The sequence below is a fragment of the Stegastes partitus genome, unplaced genomic scaffold (genome assembly GCF_000690725.1).
Source record: "Stegastes partitus isolate 25-593 unplaced genomic scaffold, Stegastes_partitus-1.0.2 Scaffold912, whole genome shotgun sequence".
NCBI classification, from domain to species: Eukaryota; Metazoa; Chordata; class Actinopteri; family Pomacentridae; genus Stegastes; species Stegastes partitus.
This window is the reverse complement of record NW_007578643.1, coordinates 100719-107190: the sequence shown is the minus strand read 5'-3', so window position 1 is coordinate 107190 and position 6472 is coordinate 100719. Positions and strand designations below refer to the sequence as shown.

At 44.7% G+C, this 6472-nt stretch overlaps 1 protein-coding gene across 1 annotated transcript in view; it reads right to left on the bottom strand.

Moving 5' to 3' along the window:
- doc2b (double C2-like domains, beta) overlaps positions 1 to 6472 on the bottom strand; it is a 122087-nt gene that overhangs the window by 84110 nt on the left and 31505 nt on the right. The gene's annotated exons all lie outside the window — the stretch shown is intronic.

Sequence of the window (6472 nt, the reverse complement as noted above, 5' to 3'; positions counted from 1 at the left end):
GTTTAAAGATGATCGCTCAGCTTTGCGCACAATACAGTCTGATGCACAATACAATGCAGGGTTGTCATCTGAGGCGCAACAGCGGACCAACGTACAGCCAAACCGCTAACTTTTCCAGCCATGGCTGGAGCCCCATCTGCAACAAGCATGCACACGCGCTTCATGTCCAGATCATTATCTTCAAAAAATGATGATAGTTTTTCAAACAGTATCTCACCTGTTGTGTGTCCAGCTAATGGCAATAAGCAGTTCCTCTTTGAAAACTTTCCCGTCAAGAAAACGGACATACATGCGAATCTGGGCTGTGTCAGTTCCATCTGGAGACTCGTCTACTGCTACAGCCATATTATCAGCTTTACTGAGCTCTTTTACCAGTGTCTCGAGCACGTCTGTGGCGACAATGTCAACCCTGCAAATGTTTTAAGTGTCAGACGGGGTACCTGTTTGACAGCAGATGTCACACTCGTCTTAACTTTATCGTCAGTTAAAAGCTAATCCACGACAGCCAACATGCAGTCGTTCACAGTTTCTGTGAACAGCCTCTTTGTCTTTGCCAAGATCCATGAAACACGAAGGGAAGCTGCTGTGGCCCTTTCCTGAGCTGTACAAGTCCGCTTCATTGTAGTACAGCTCCGGTTGTAAGATGCAGTCAAACTCTGAATTTTAGTCGCCCTCTCATCAGATCCCGCGGGAAAGTTTGTCTGAAACGCAGCATGTTTTTCAATTTGGTGTCTTCGGACATTATCGTCTTTCAGCACTGCAATGCATTCGTTGCAGAGTAAACACATTGGTTTGGCGTTTGGACTTGGTGGTAAAATAAATAAACACTTGTCAGTCCATGCAGGATTAAACCGACGGTTTTCCTCGCCGATTTTTTGTTTCAGGGTAGAAAAAGAGATGCTGCTATTTTCACCTGTATAGAAATGTTAACTTTCCAAATGTGCCTCCTCAACAACACGATGCATTGTGGGCTAGTTGCTAGGTTACGGTAAGTCGGTAATTAAATGTTTGTAAAATTGTTGGAATTTTAGTTCGATCTTTTTCTGTACTTCTTGAACCCAAGTCCCAATCACTTGACTTGCTTTCGGGCCACTCGAGGGTTGCTTTCGGGCCGCATGTGGCCCGTGGGTGCTAATTGAATAGGGCTGCCCTAGAACACCCCCAGAGGTCCGGTGTCCATGGCCCAACAGGTGAAAGCTATTTTAGCAGCATGGAGACCTACACAATATTATGCAACTGGTTTCAGGGTTACGGCTGATCAGTGCTCATCTTTAACTGTTGTTAGAGTTATTCATTTTAATGACAGTGTTCCCCTCCCAACATGCATATGTTCCACTAAAATAATTTCCTCCCAACCTTATTTTGAAAGGACGTTGTTGCTGCATCATGGGTTATCGCCAACCATGTGGTGATTATGGACGTGTTCACTGTGTGTTTTGGATCCCTGCTGTTCATCCCTGTGTGTTTGGTTGGCTGTGCTTTTCATTTTCAGGTTGGGCGGGGCTGGTTGGAGGAGGACGTTTCCCTGCTGGCACAGCTGCAGCTCATTGCCTCATCAGCAGATGGGTTAAAGCCTCGGTTCACCTGGACTCCTGTGCCAGACGATTGCCAACTTCACGAGTGGTACATTCACGCCACTTAGCTGTCGTTACTAAGTACATGAGCTTCTTGCTAAGTTATCTCGAGTTGCAAGTAACCGCTCTCTCTGATCTCCAGCGTCCCCTCCACCGGTCCTAGCGATGATTGTGATTGGTTTGAAGAAATACAAACGCTCAAGAGCCCCCATAGAAGAATGATAATGAGGTGCAATCGGATCATTGGCCGGCACTGTGGAGAAAGGTCTTACTATGAAAGACTAGAGGTGGGTTGACATGTGTTTGAACCAGAGCTCGCGCAGCCATTATGCTAAGCTATGCTAAATCCTGACAAACATTTTGTCCTGAAAAGACACAAGTCTGATTAAAATCGCCTTGCTCTGTCTTGTCTCAAACACACAAAAATTTCTCATATTTCAAAATGTTCCTTCAAGCTTATGAATCACAAACTTAACAATGGACTTTCTAAACAAGAGGCAAAAAAAAAAAAAAATCAATTGTGAAATGAATCACAATTGATTTTGCTGTGACCATGACGGAGCAGCTACTCCCTTCATCCTTTTCTGAACACCCTTGTGGGAATGTCTGCTGGACATTTCATCGATATTTAGAGCTGAAATGTGACAAGTTGAAAAGTAAAAATAAAGCCTCTGTCAGATTTTTCATGTTTTCTTCCATTTACTGTAAGGCAAGGGATTGCACATGAAGGCAAGATGTTTTCGTGAAGCCTTTTTATGTAACATCAGTGACATGAAAACAAATTAAAATGAAAGATAAAAGATAATGAATATAAAAAAGGCAACAAGATCTCTAAGAAACTGAGCCAGAGTGTGTGTTCGTGTGTTTGTGTGCGCTCCCACACAAGTGTAGGCGTATCAGGCGATGAAAGGGCAGTCTGCAGAAGAAGAAGAGAATGAAAGACTGTAGTGGAGTGTTAATGTAGGTTTTAGTGTAGGTGGTACTGAATAAACAGGTCTCCAGTTTGCAATTGAATTGTAACACGATGTCTGATTCACTGATGAGGGCAGGAAACTATTTTTTTCTACTGAGGGAGGAGCTGTTTTAGAGAAAGACTTACACACAGACGTTTACTTTAATATATGAGGATGAATGGGAGGGACATGACAAAGTAAGACTGCACTATACTGAAACTAGAGAGGAAATAGATACTTTCGGACAGATGAGCTCACATTTCTTCAAGCGCTCTGTGTTATAATGTAGAATTGATAGTTGAATCAATGACTGCAAGCTGCCAAGCCACTGAGGCAGCAAAGAAACCCCAAACCTGAACCTTTCCACCAGCACAGTCGGTGTGAAGTTCTTCTCCTGGAAAGTTATCTTTACTTTGCTAACATGTGTACTGTTGCTGCGGCCTAACGTTTCAATCTTTGATGCTTGTATCCAGAGCACATTATTCCAAAAGGCCTGCTCTGTGTTTACATCTTTATTGTCAAACTACAGTTTGGCTCTACTTCTTATTTGCGACATCTCCCACACTGGCCAAATTTGTGCCATCTTATTGTGATTGTAGATCTTTTTGAGCTACCTGCAAATCCTGTGATGAAATCTGGGGTCTTTGAAAAGTTCTTTTTGCATCAATTGCTCTGCGATCTTTGGTTCGATTGGCTCAGCCAGTCCTGCAGAAAGTGGCAGTAATCTGAAACCACTTGTGGATGTTTTTAAATAATCTGTAAATCTTTTTAAATCCATTTCCAGAATAATAGGCATCCCCAACCATTCTTCTGAAAGCCTTAATTAAGTCTTTAGATTATGGCATAATGACACCACACATTACAGTGAAAAAGCGGAGCCTATGTTGGAGGTTTTCTTTGTCTTGTGATCACAAATCTAGAACTACAACTCCATAATGTGCAGTGACAGAAAATGTAAGCAACTTATTTACTGTGGTCCGTAAACGCCTGTCTTTGAAACTCTTCATAACCAATAATTTCATTTGCAATAACTCACTGGATAGAATATGCTGTGCTGCCCGCAGTGCACAGATTGCAAAGTTCTGAAAAACTTGGATGGCAGCACAGGGCTGAAGCCAACTGTGAAGGAGGCAAATGGCCACTTTTGGCTACAGTAACTTTTCTGAGAACTTGTGAACGCAGCAAGGAACTCTGGAAATCTGAAACCAAGGCGGTTGTGACCTATCTCGACCACACTTACTGCACCACAGAGGGGATCCCTGTTCCCACTGTGGTTCGACTTGACACATCAGGCCAGGAAACACGACAGTGGAGTTTGAAGTGCAGAACATTGCGCACACCATTCATTCAGACGGCAGAAAGACAGCGTTCGTTGCTGGTGTCTATATTAGGAGTTGTATTAGTAGAATCATCAGGAAATCTGACACACCAGCAGTTGTTGAGACATCGTACTGTGCACCAAATTGTTAGACAGATGGATAGACAAACTGACAGACTCCCAAGTATCGCCATCCCCGTGCCATGCTGCTACAAGGGCACAAAGGAACAAAGAAAGCGATTCACCTGTTAACTTTTAACATGGCCGTCATGTTAGTGCCGCGTCCGTCAGTCAAAACACATCATTCCAGGTGATCGACAAGCAGCAGGCAGTGAGGATGAGTAAGAGCCTATTAGAGCAAACGCAGAGAGATGTAAAAAAAAAAAAACAACAAAAAAAAACAAACAGATCGGTTGTGACTGTCACCCGCTAAGATAATAAATGTTTCCCAGTGAGTGGAATCACTCAGGAGCGGTGATGTGGATGCCATCTGCCCTTCCAGGCGACTGTGTCCGAGACGCAGGAGATTGAAAGCTGACACAGCACAGGTGTCAAGTGCTAATAAGGTGTTTCTTGCTGTCAGTGAAGCCGGCAGCTACAACATTTGGCTGTTGTTTTAGAGACAGGGGTAGGATTTTAGATCAGCCTTTAAATTTTTGTGGTTACTCGTGAAGCTGAGTAACCAGATTGACTGCAGAAGAGCCAGGAATGCATTTTTCCATACAGACGCGCCTGCTGCAGGGAGTAGTTCTGTGGACAATTTTCTGGTTGTGTGATGATGTGTTGAGGCATAACGAGGTGTAAGGATGGCTGCAGGAGAACTGGAGTGCGGTGACAGAGACTATCTGGTTTTGCTTGATTTTACGCACACTGTAATGTTATCACATGAGGGAGCGGAGAATTCTTTATTCAGCTGAGGCAGGAGGAACTAAAGAAAGTGGCAGAGTGTTACGCAGTGAGATTTGAAATGGTACAAAATAGGACTGCACAGTTATTTTATGTTTGCAACAGAGAATCTAAGAAGACGAATCGCTGATGTGTGTTTGTGCTGTTGTAGGTAGAGCTGTCATTCAAATGTAATTTACCCAGGTAGCTTTTATGCTTTTATTTTCAAATTGCATGTCGGTGCACTAAGGTGTGTTTTAGCTTCTTGTGATGTAATAGAAACAACTTGTCGCGGTTTTATTTTTCAGATGAGTTTAGAATTCTTGAATAAACATCTACTGCACAGCAAACCTTTGTGATATCTTCTGTAGAAAAATATTTATTTATTTATTTTTTGTCTTAAGGTCCTATATGTATATAGGACATATACAATATGTCCTATATGTTTTCCAACGGGCGCTGCAGGAGACGGCTGCCTCACTAGTTGCTCCGCAACAACAAGCGTTTTTTTTCTTCTTTCTTGGATATTTTCTGCTTTTCTTTTTGTCTTTACATACTCTATGGATACTTGTAACTTTAAAGCACCCACAGGAGCCAGGATCCTCACTTTTTCTCGAGAGGAGCTACTGGCTCTAAAGTCGATGGCACAGGCTGGAATACGACATGACATCCCGGCTGAGCTGAGAAGGCGGTACCAGGGCAGCAAGGCTGGTGCTAGGCTAACAGACCAGAGGCGTTTCAAACCATCAATCCCAACGGTAATTATGGGAAACGTAAACGCCTTGCAGAACAAGATGGATGAGCTGTCGGTGCTGATCAACCAGCGTATCAACTGGGAGTGCAGCTTGTTCATCCTCTCGGAATCATGGCTAGCCCAGCTAACACTGGACGCTAACGTGGACCTGCCAGGTTTCGCTACAGTGAGAGCGGACAGAGACACGAAAGCATGCGGAAAAAGCAGAGGTGGGGGTCTCATCATGTATGTTAACAACCGCTGGTGTAACCCAAGTCACGTTTCTGTCAAGGTGGTTCTGTGTTGTCGGGATTTAGAACTGTTAGCCGTTAGCCTGCGGCCGTATTACTTGCCCCGAGAGTTCAGTCACGTGATTGCGATGTGTGTTTACATCCCCCGAGTGCCGATGCAGCCGCTGCCTGTGAGAAGATTCACACAGTCACAGCAAGGCTGCAGACCCAACATCCAGAGGCACTCATCATCGTCTCTGGGGACTTTAATCACGCCACACTGAACTCTGCCTTGCCTACTGTCCACCAGTCTGTGAACTGCCCGACCAGAAACAACCGGACAATCGACCTCCTGTATGCTAATGTTTGGGATGCATACAGAGCCACTCCCCTCCCCCCACTTGGGAAGTCAGACCACAACCTGGTCCTCCTACAGCCTCAGTACACCCCTCTGGTCAACAGACAGCCGGCCACAACATGCATCATCAGGAGGTGTTCTCCTGAGGTGGAGGAGGCCCTGAGGGACTGGATGGAAACCACCTCTTGGGATGTTCTGTTTTCCCCCCATGGTGAGGACATTGACGGGCTGACCCACTGCCTGACTGACTACCTGAACTTCTGTGTGGATGCAGTCTCTCCTGCTAAGACTGTTCGTTGTTACCTGAACAACAAACCCTGGGTGATGCAGGAGGTCAAAGCTGCACTCAACAGGAAGAAGGTGGCCTTCAGGAACAAAGACAGGGAGGCAATCAGATCAGCACAGAGGGAGGTGAAGCTGT